Raw genomic sequence first — 11,871 nt, 5'->3', positions numbered from 1 at the left:
CACACAATTTTTCATCATCTGGCACCTATCTATGGATGTCAAGAAATTCAACCATGAAATAAGCACAAAGACTCAGTGCTAAAGAAACTACAGAAAATAATGGAATTGGTCGCTCTCAAACTGTATCACTGTCCTGCTCAGTGTGTTTACAATCAGTGATTAACTTGCAGGAACAAAAATCTTCAAGTGGTCTTACAGGGGATCAGGAAACCACCTCTAGCAAAGGAGCTCCTAGATTTGTCTGGATGTCACCAACAGCACTACAGGCAAACAGTGAAAGTAGCTGCCAGCTGTGCTTGGTCACACACATAGATAAGCATGTGGGTGATCAGAAAATACCCAGACAAAGCTTTCAGGTCATCTTTACAAAGCTTATTAGTATTGGTTTACTGGGGTATGGGGTGTTATGTCCCATTAACTGCCTCACACACTTGAACCCTTTGTTTATACTCCCCAGCTACAATACTTGCGCACTCCTGTACACCTCTTGCTCCTCCAGAGTCCATGCTGCACTGTGAACACAAACAGGGCCACTGGGCTGCTGTGGGGAGGGGAAGAGTACACAAGGCTATGGCCAGTTACAGCACTGGCCACTGCTGGACCTGCTAACAGACTCTCATGACCCATTTTGAACATAAAGAAGTGGTTAAGGAGAAAAGAAAAAGGCATTTGCCTCCCACAGACAGCATCTGCCGCTGAGCACCACAGGTCTCATTTGCCAGAAGAGGGATTTCAATTACACATTTGAAGCACCAATTGACCTTGCTTTACCACCAGAAAGAATAAGAAATCCATAGCAAATAACCTCAAAAAAAATCAGCTATGTCCCATTCATGCTTCCTCTAGAAAGATCTGCTGTGAATAAAACATCAGCACCTGACAAGCAGACTGCTGCTGCAGCATACATTTTTCAGGCTGCTATTTCCACAGGCTGTTACTTCCATACACACCAGATACATAAAATTGCAAGATGGAGTTTGCAGTACCTCATTTATTTGGCTAATTCATCTGCATGCTATCTTTCAACTTGGTTGAAGAGAGCTTTTATCTAGGAGCAATGACAATGTAATGACTCTTTGTATGATCATTTGCAGACTTCTGAGCCATCAAAATCAGTGGTGAGCCTACAGCAAACATTTCAACGGCATTTCTAGCAATGAGAAGTACAGGTAGTATCACTGCTGTGGAACAGTCTGTTCTGTAACTTACATTTGCCTTAGGTGCTTCAGAAAGCAGAAAAGGATGCTCAGCAAATAAGCTGCCAGTATCCTGACAACTGGCTGAACAATTTTGTGGATACTTCTACCCTTGCTAAAAGCAGCACAGCAGAATGGGTATTTAATGCGATGAGGTTTCATCTTTGAATCTAGCTCTAGAACAAGTAAGCAGGTACCATTAAGCAACAAGATAAATGAGAAGTTAGGGCCTTGAGTTTAAATGGCTGAACTATATCTATGAAGTTAATGAATCAGTCTAATATGCAAAAGACTCCAGAGATTAAAAGTCTGCTCATCTCTAGCCTCATCCTTCTAGCTCAGAGATAAATAACTCATCAGTTCATTCATCTAAGAACTCACAAAGGGACAGCCTGCCCAAGCCTAACCACAGTCAAGCATATCAAGCAGGAATGCTAATCATCAGCTGATTTTCATGTAACTACTGCCAAGAACCAGAGAAGTGCCTACAGCCCTTGAGGTCAGAGGCCATGGAATGACAGAGTGGGAAGGGACCTCTGGAGTTCATCTGGTCCAACTCCCGCACACAAGCACAGCCACCTGGAGTCACTTGCTCAGGACCACATTCAGATGGTTTTAGATCTTCACAGATGGAGCCTCTATCACCTCTTTGGGCAACCTGTCCCTGTGCTCAGTCACACTCATGCTGAAAAAAAAAGTGTCTCCCACTGTTCAGACCGACCTTCCTGTATCAGTTTGTGCCCACTGACTGTGGTCCTGCCTCAGCACCTGAAAGGCATACTAAAACTACGACAAATGCTGCTTCTTAAAAGAACTCTGCACTGAGGATAAATAATAAAACAGACAACCACCTCCTTTTTACTTTAAAAGAGCTTTTTTCCATGGAATATGTTTAGCCCATGAAAATGAAGAAAACCTCAAAACTGAAAAATCCCTGAACTGTCAAGGTTTAATAGTATATATATACTCCTGCAAAACTTAGCCATACTAACACAGAAAACCTAAAAAATTACAAAACACACTAAGAAGCCTGCCAGTACAGTTCAAGGGAGCATACTGCAAAACATAAGACATTTAAACTCAGTGATATTTCTCCAGAAATTGCCAGACTGCAGACTGACTTTCTAGACATGAACTAGAAAATAAAAACACTATTCCTATAGAGCTTAGGATCTTCAAATTGAAGTATGCTTGGCATTTCTTAACATTGACACTGTAAAAGCCTACGCGAGGCACCACACATAGGTTTGGAGCTGGGCACTGCAGGTTAAGTACTTTATTCTAGCAGCTGTCTGGAAAGGTCAGTAAAAGTAAAGGAAACTGAAAAGTACTGATGAAGTCATCAGCTATGGATCTATAAACATACAGGAAACAGCATTTGCTGAGTCCCATTTGCTGAAGCTCTTGTAACAGGATAAGGGTAAAACGTACAGGAAATGTTGCATCAGAGCACAAGGGTAGTCAGCTATGGGTGAATTAGCAGATGTACTCAAAAGCACAAGTATTCATGAAGAGTGGAACAACAAGAAGTACAACGGTAGGCCTGTTAATGTGACCTCAATAGCATGCAAGATTGTAAAACAAAATGCATGAATATATACATGACAGCTATTATAGCTAGAAGTGTATTAGCATATGAAAACAGGGACAAACTGGCCAAAAATACATTCAAGCATCATTTCAGTAGTGTTCGTAAACCTCACAGCAGAGATTTGGTGCAAACCAGGCTTTCAGAAGAACTTGCATTGGAAAACACACTCAGGTGAACAGAACAGGTTCTATGATGGAGTTATTTTTCTTTAGGAGCCTGAAGGAGTTTTAGACCAAATGCTTAAAAAAAGCTCTTCTGATCTCTTCTGGCCTGATCCGTTTTTAATGAAGGGATAATTCTTCACAGAGCTTCTTTAACAGTCATTTAGGCAAGACACATTTGCTTGACTGCCTTCCTTCTGGAGTCTTAGCTCCACCTCTGGCAAGTCTCTCCCCACCCGGTTTTGAACTCTGGGTCTGCTCTCCTTGAGTAATGCTGTCCCTCCAGGAACAGCACTGCATAAAAGGGACATGGCTTGTAGCCACAAATACAGAAGCAACATGAAGCCAAGCAACATCCAAATACCTACTGTTGTCTACATATGTAAATTATATTCCCCGATTCAGAGAATGGGGAAAAGAAAAGCCATAGCCAAGTCTTACAATTGCTAACCTATTGGGATAAAATTGTATAAATAACATTTAGGATATACATAGTATATAGGATAAAATTGTATATATAACATATATTCATATTGTCATTACCAGGCTTAACCTGAACTTACAGCACTAACCTTCATGTTGCTTTAAACTGCCACTGCACTGGAGTGGAGTTGATGCCTTGGTGTACCTATCAGTTGTTTTACATCTGATTATTCAGAAGTTAAACTAAATGTCTGACTAGAAGAAAAAAAAAAGAAAAAAAAAAACAAAAACCAAACAACACAGATCTAGAAATTATTACTCTTTCAAATTTTCACAGTAAACTTGGCCACATATACACCCCAGCAGGAAAACAACTGATCACTGCTTTCCAATCTATGTAATTTCTACAGAAAGAACCTCGAACAGTGGATTTAAGGAGCAAGAGTTAAACACAGAAGTTTGAATTTTAACCTTAAGGAGAAAATACCATGGCCACTATAGGTATAATTACCTAACCATTTCTAAGCAGAGTACAGCACTATTAAAAGCCCTGTATTTTCAAAAATTGTCTCTCTAGATTAATCACATCTCTCAAGTATAGACAAAGTTAGCACTCTCAGTTTTGCTCTTGGTTTATAAAGAAACAAGCATTTATTTTGACAGGAATATGGAAAAAATATTTTTCTAAATCTGTTAAGTTTTGAGCTAGAAAACAGCTTTGAATATAGCATGCGCTTCAAATAATACACTCTTCACAGCTTCCCTGACAAATAAGAAACACTGACTCAAAATTTGCCTGAATACCAAAGTCAAAGACTGGCAGTCTATAGTTGCATATGAGTGATTTTACTATGCTCTATCTTTAACCACTAGTTAAGTTAAATCTTTATCTGTCATGCTAAAAAGAAATCCAGTTTTCCCCATAGGTCAGACACGACACTGAACTTCTTGATTTTTCAAGAGCTCCAATCACATATTAAGATTTCTTCACTTATAATGTAAAAATAATATGCATACAAATAAATGGGATTAAAGCATGATTCAACCTCTGAATCTTAAAACCCAAAAGACAAAAGAGGTTAAAATAGAGCAATTAGCCAGGCAAAACCTGCCCAGTAGTAATCTGTACCTTGAGACACGTTTCAAATACTCCACAAAAAAAGGGTCTGCTAGATTAGCCACAGCAACCTTGTAGCACAACCCTGAATCTTCAGTGGGTTTTCCAGCATCAGCTGGAACTCATGAGGGAGTTGAATTTCGTGGTTGTACACAACAGATGTCCAGTTCAGATATGACACTTTCACAGTAAGTACAGAACAGCATGCCCAACCTCATTTTCTTCTAACTAGATGAGAATTATCAAGACAAGTATCATTTATGAGCTTTAATTGCTGTATTTATACTAATGACAGCAAGTTTGCGGAAGACAGCGAGTGCCGTTGTTGATAACCCAGAGGGAAGGTATGCCATCCAATGGGACCCTGACAAAGGTGGGTCTGTGTGAACCACATTAAGTTCAACAAGGCCAAGAGCAAGGTCTTGCACATGGGTTGGGGCAACCCCTGATAACAATACCCACTGGGCAATGAGTGGATTGAGAGCAGCCCTGTGGAGAAGGGCTTGGGCGAACTGGTGGATGAAAAACTGGACATGAGCCAGCAAATGTGCACTCAAGAGTCCAGAAGGCAAACCGCATCCTGAGCTGCATCAAAAAAAAAGTGTGGCCAGCAGGTCAAGGGAGGGGATTCTGCCCCTCTACTCATATCTCATGAGACCCCACCTGGAGTATTGCACTGGACTGAGTGGATGTGTTCCCCTACTTGCTTTTGCACTAGAAACACTGAATGCATCAAATTTGATCTTACGTGGTTTTGCTAGAGGAAAAAAAATGAGATGGTAGGGTCACCACAGTTGAAAAAATAAAGCCAAAACACTAGATCAATTTAAGTCTTTACTGAAAAATTCCAGGCTCATTGAATTGATACTTTGGTAAGGCTCTGGCTCAACCTTTTGCCAACAAAACAGCATGTTTCAGCAGGATCATGCTTGTGGTACTAGTAGATTACTAATTCTGGGACACCCAGCTCTTTCATACACCCGCAGTCCAGCTCATTCAGACTGGCAGGAGTTAAAGTAGCAGAGAAACCACGCAGCTTCCCAAAACAAAGTCCTATTAAGAATTGGCATTACCGAGGGTCAGGTTTAAGTTATCTGTAAAGCTTTAAACATAAATCAAGTCTTCAATTACAAACTCCTGTCGAGTTGCAAGCCACAGACATTAAGTCCAGTTCCTCCTCCCTTCCCAGTCTGGCTTTTTAGGTATTATACAGGCCATTAACTTCTTGCTTATAAAAACATGTGGTAGGTTAATCCATGCAGGTCAGTACCTACCATAAGAGAAAGGCAGTAGGCTGGTCCTACCTGATCAGCACTCCTGTCTGTCTACTGTTGCCTGATGTACTAACCAGCTCTCAATTGCTCAAAATTGTTCCTTAACATTGTTCCTGGCTCTTTGCTAGGTTTCTACCAGTTTGCTACATCACCCCTTGGGCTGTAGAAGCCTAGTAGGCTGCTTTAGCTAGGAACTTTTTTGCCCTATACTTTCCTCACCATTTTCTTCAGCCTCTCAAGACCCCTCACTTTCATTACATGGTCACAGCAGCCTTTCAAATGCTATCTTATATCTGCTATAATGATTATGAAGCATTTTGCATATTGTAGCATTTTCTATGCCATTACTTCTGTCATAGCTGACTTCAATAATTTCTTTACTTGGTAAGTTAAACTGGCAACATTATGTATCTAAGGCTTTACAGAAATACTGCTTTGGGACAAGAGTTTGATCTATACATGAAGAAAAGTAAAAATGCCATAAGCTGTCTTCTAATTCTTTATGTACCACATCAAAATATTATTGTAATTTTTAACCACAACTGAAGAACACACAGTGGTTTGTAATTCAAAGGCTAATGCAGAGCAAATTGTTGTTAACTATAAACAGAGCAGTAACTACTTTCTGCACTAACAGGTTTCTAGAAACCCAGTGCAATCTAGGCAATTCAAAAATTCAGTTCTCATTAATTCAGAAAGACACCAACATAATGTCATAAATCACAACTAAGTTGTTAAAAACAATATTAAAGTTACACCCAAAAAGCAGCCTTCTCCAACTCTATAAAGTATCACATGCTTGGTGAGATAGTCCATGAAGTATAATTTAGGTACACTGAAACACACTTCTTTTGCATCTATCTACTATATATAACTGAGTATACTTGAATGGTGTGCTGGAAAAAACAAATTCTATGGAAAAAGGAATTACAATATCACATTTATTTGTTTCCACCATTTTCCACACTCTTATGACAGGATGACAACATAGGATAAACTTTTTTATTAAGCAGATGTAACTGCAGTTACTTCAGAATGATTTGAGTAAAATTTCAAAGGTAAAGATTAAAAAATGCACACTGTGGTTGTGGAACCTGAAAAACCTTTACACCCATCTCAGTTTCCAGTGTACTAGCATACAAATATTATTTCTGAAAAAAGTGTCTTTAGCTTTGTATAATCTTGGTGTACTATAACCCATGCCTTGCATTATACATGCTTCATATTCAGTAGATTGAGATTATATTTTTCCCCCCTCTTTTCAGGGTGAAGTAGAGCCAGGTACAGTCCTACAAGTTTTTAAACACTTTATGTGTGGAATAGCTGGGAAACAACAGACATGTTATGAGCGATCCAGACTGAGTGGCCTCACTGTAATCAGGCTGTAGCTGTTCTGAAGAACATCTGCAAGGACTGAGAAACTGCGTGGGTTGCAAAAAGATAAAGAAAGCTGGACTGTGGAAAACAAGATGTTTGCCTAACAGAAGAACTGTGCACGGACACCACACCGGGACCAATCATAGAGGGCATAAGGGCACGTGGACAAGTAGTTTTAGCCTATTAGCAATCAAGCAGCTGCATGTGTGCTTTATGGTAGTCTATAAATCGCTGTGCATCCTTTAATAAAGTGGCATTAACTTGATCACATTTATCATATAAGAACTTCCACACCAGCATTTATGTGCTCCCTAAAGAACATCTACTGCAACAATTCACGTTACAAAATAAGTAGAGACAGGTAGTCTGAATTTATGAGAACAATTAAAAGCTTCACAGTACCACTTCATTCAATAAATAAGCTTCTATTTAAAGATACTAATTTCTAATGTGCCACTATGCATTTGGATGCACAAGAGAACACGGGGGTTAATACCCTAATATCCACTGCTTTTTAGAACAGCTCCTTTTTTTTTCCCCCAAGAAAAAAATTAACATTTTTGAAGAAAAAAACTCTGCTGAATTATGATTTCATTTTAAAATTAGAATTCAATTGAACTTTGAAGTTTGCATATTACCTTTTCTTTCTGCTACCTTCCCTGCATCTGTAAAAATCCTAGTATTTTGAAAATATTTGAGTAAGATTTTCTGCATGGGAGTTCTAGTGGATGAAAGGCATCCAGACTGAAGTGCAGTTCTCTAAAACAGAAATCTAAGAATGAAATATCTGGCTAATTTCCAAAAGCCTACCTTAACATGATGGTATGACATTCACAAACCTGAAACACCAGTACTTAGGAAAGGTAATTCAAAACTTATACCAAAAATGTATCTTTCACCATTTAATGTAAAAGAAGGTTAAGAATTTGTTTCTGTAATTTAAAAGAAAACTCAAATCACCTATTAAGTTACAGGTAAAACAGTACATTTTTTCCCAAGAGAATTTTCTAAGAAACATGGAAACTTTAATATGCAGGTTAGTAGCAGCTGGTGCTGTAAGCATCTAAACTAGGAATTGGGGACTGTTTTACACAGACACCCTCTCCACCGCCCTCCACAGTTCTGTGGGTTTTGTTTTGGTGCACAAGAAGATACAAGCTCCAGCTAAAGCTCTACTACCTGCTGGAGACTTTTCTTCCTTCCTTCCTGACCAGTCCTGCTCAATATGTTGTTCGTGGCCTATGCTGAAGATGAGTCCACATCGTGCCTCTTTTAGAGGAGGCAATATCCTGCTAATAGGCTACCTTTACCCCGCCCAGATATCAGTTTTCAAGAAAGCTATATGAACTTCACATTTCTAATGAGACCACTCTTGACAATTTGTTGCAGCAGTCCAAAAGAGCCAAAACTTGCTCCAAACCTCCAATTCCTTGCTCTCCCTTCCTGCTCCAAATACACACAAACCAGACACAAGGTGTCAGCTGTGGTCCACACTGAATGATTTTCCTCCAATTAAGACCAAAACAAACATAACTTTTCATCTGACAAGACATTTTCAAAGCTAATTAAAACTGTACATGAAGTGTGCTTGGACAGCTAAGCTGTTGATCTTCTCTAAATACCTTCCAGCAGTGAGAAGTCAGCAGTTGCATCTCAACCACACTATCAAACAATAAAACAGGAATCAGGAAATTAGCTCATCTACTACTGGGATATTAGTTTCTCTTAGTTTACAGAAGGACAACAATGCTTGCTCTGTGTGGGTTTGCTGAGAGCAAAATTAACAGCCAGGACATACAGTAGCCTTTCATATTAATTGACTGGATCACTTTTGTAACCAGCTACAATCAGATGCCAATCCCAATAACCAGAAGAAATTAAAATTGTTGTCATCTCTGGAAAGGAAACTGTTTGTACAGACTTAGGCAAACGACTAGTATTTTTATTTAACTTAAAGCTGGTAACTGCATGCAAAAGAAATCCAATAGTCTCTTTAAAATCTTATGAAGACAAACAGAATTATTCTTTGTGTGATTTGGTGCAACAATTTTATTTAAGGGCTAGGCCATTTTTCTTTGCTGGTATTAGAAGATAAATCCCTCATTTTTATAGGTCGCATCTTCCTTCTGAACTGAAGACTCTGAAAACCTCCCCTGTACTTCAGAGCACTTAATTACACTTTTCACAATAGTTCAGAATCAGAACACTAATTATGATAGTTTGATATGTTTAGGTACAGTTATAAACAGAGTTAAAAGTGTGTAAGAGTATCTGCCACAAGAGACAAAACCACCATCTGGAGCAAGCATGCATAACATGTAGAGATGCAATGAAAGATTTAAGCTTTCATAGATCTACTAAATGCTCTTTCAAGTGTTTGCCCTTGCTCTCCATCTCTCCCGAGCTTCAGACTGCTTCTTCAACTCTCCAATATCTGCCTGCACAGAGAAATAATTCAGGAATTGTGACCTTGTAACTTTGACTTTGCAACATTTAATCACATTCCTATAGCACAACTTACTTGTGTTCAAAGAAAGGCCACAGAAGTATTTAGGCCATAGCTGCTCAGGGCCTCTGTGGCCTGTCAGAAGTGTCAGCCAGCCAGCTTCAATACTGAAATATTCTGCTTCTTGGAGTATACTGTGATTTATACAATATATCATATATAAGGTTGTGGGAATGTAAGAGAAACTTTGCAAGGAGGATTGTAAACACAGTCAAGTGATTTGCAGCTGGGGTCTTGAAAAAATATGTATCATACTAATAGTTGTTTAATTAGGTGTGCTTCACTAGTAGAACATCTGTGTTTAGATAACAAAGGCCTGTGATAGACTCAGAGGCACCCTGTCAAACATGCTTGAGATTCCTGCCCTGCTGTGGGAATAACCAAAGCACAGCAGAAAACTACACCTGTGAGAAATCCCCAATATACAGGTGAAAGCAGCGGGTTCGAGACATTTTTCTTTCTACTCCTCTTTCTGGCTAGCAAGGACCAAGCTCCATGGTGCCTGCATCCCTGCTTGCATGCCTCTGCTCAGGTGCTGCTGCAGAGATGTCCTGGGTCACAAGGTAACAAGAATAAACGTACTCTATGAATTTCGTCTGTGGTTTTGTGGTTGCTCCTGCATCATGCGTGTGTCAGCTCACACAATGATATATGTTATGATCTGTATCATATTTCAGTATCTATTGGTGTACACCAATGATTCATCTTTAGCCCCCTTAGATATGGAACAAATCCCACCTAATTGGGATGTGGGCCCAAAGACACACTTCTGTCTTAAATGACTTACTGCATTTTCTGTCTTAATACATAAACACATCAATTGCAACAGCTAAACTCAGGTCCCCTTTCCTGTAACCACGATCAAGCACAACAGCTTAATCCCACGATGATCATTATTTGTGCTATAATAAAATCCAAAGCTTCCAAGTAGAGACAACAGTTATCTCCTATGAACTTGGAAACACCTCTTCTGCCCACAATTGGCAAGCAAACAAGCCCAGGTATGGCTTCTCAAATTTAAGCCCTCCAACACTGCCTTGAAATTGAATTTCTGTATTTCAGACAGCCAGCATCTGGATGTCTGAAGATCTGTGACAAACAGCTGTACTGTGCTCCTCCGCTGGCACGGGCTTCCACTTGCCTTGATGGTACCGCACCACAAGCCAGCTCTAGGGTCACCTGAGCTTGAGCCTCTGCAATGTAACACAATCTCCCCCCACCCCCCAAGTCTGGGTTAGCTAATAGCTGACAGCATCAGGTGAGCCAAACCTTTACTATGCACTTTTGCTTTCATTCTTTGCTGCTACACCAACTGGCTTTTATGTGAGCTTCAATTCCCACCCTGCCCTCTGCACAGCCATTCAGCACGACTGAGCTCCCACACCAAATTTACAACCACTTCAATTCACAACCTTCAAGATGAACTGAGCTTCACTCTAAGTAGCAGCAGTAAGGACTTGCTGCACATCCAAGGGCAGCATCTAGCCTCATTTCTCAGAGACCATTAGCCTTGGGACCAGCTTCTGAAGTCTCCCCAGAAGAAACAGGGACTCAAGGAGCACAGAGGAAGAAAAATGCATCATGTTCCCCAGCTGCCCACAAAGGATGTGGCACAGAGGGGGAAGGACACGTTGCAGCAATCACTCTACTAAGAAGTGACTCTATCCACAACAGAGACAGTAAGAGTCTCCTGAACTACCACCTAACATATTTACTGAGGCTGCCATTAGCTCAGAAAAAAAATCTGAGACCGGTGTCACAGCAGAATGCAAATACAGAAGCTTTTATAGGTCAGCTAAAAAATTTAAGAAACAGGGAATAAGAACAATTCCTTCACTCCCTTAGTTCCTATTTCAAATGTATCATTCTAGAATAGCTTTTCAGCATTATTCTTGCACAAATCTTTGCATTCCCACCCATACAACAAGAACCTAACAATATTGCTACACACATAGTTAGGCAAGTTAGGCTTTGTCTACCTGGCAACATGAGTTTTATTGTTGCAATTCCTCACACAGAGGTATTTTCATGGGAAAACAACATTTTAAAAAGCACCAGTCCTAGAATAAACATTCTAGAGTTGTCCCATATACAAAGAACTATCTTACACCTGTAAGTTTCTCCAAAAGGACAAACTCTAAGGTGTTCCAGAAACTACTACAGTCAGACACTGTGCATTCAGGTACTTGTTTTACCAAGCAGGCAAAACACGCATTCTTGTGAGAA

The sequence above is a fragment of the Athene cunicularia genome, assembly GCF_003259725.1.
Source record: "Athene cunicularia isolate RWA chromosome Z unlocalized genomic scaffold, athCun1 chrZ_part1, whole genome shotgun sequence".
Lineage (NCBI taxonomy): Eukaryota > Metazoa > Chordata > Aves > Strigiformes > Strigidae > Athene > Athene cunicularia.
This window is presented reverse-complemented; position numbering follows the sequence as displayed.